Source organism: Octodon degus, unplaced genomic scaffold (assembly GCF_000260255.1).
Source record: "Octodon degus isolate 3935 unplaced genomic scaffold, OctDeg1.0 scaffold00374, whole genome shotgun sequence".
In the NCBI taxonomy this organism is placed as follows: Eukaryota; Metazoa; Chordata; class Mammalia; order Rodentia; family Octodontidae; genus Octodon; species Octodon degus.
Window position 1 is genome coordinate 127,678 of NW_004524950.1, and position 353 is coordinate 128,030.

The window sequence follows — 353 nt, forward strand, 5'->3', positions numbered from 1 at the left end:
GGAAATTAACAATGGTTATTCTACTACATAATGTTATCTTCAAAGTAGTTGCTCAGATTACAAAATATAGGCATGCAAAATTGATCCGGCAATATACAAACTAACTGTTCCTTTCAATAAACTAATAGAGATTAGTAATACAATTATCTTGGCTACCTTGTATGTATATATTCTCTTAACATTTAAGTATTTGTTCCAATTTGAGTCTGTTAAAAGGCTGTAATTTCTTTTTTATTTTTCTTTTTTTTTTTTTTTTTGTTTTTTGCATGCCACTGTCTAGGTTTTCCTATACCACTTATAGAAAAGATTATCCATTTTCTACTGTGTATTTTAGTACTACTGTTGAATATTTA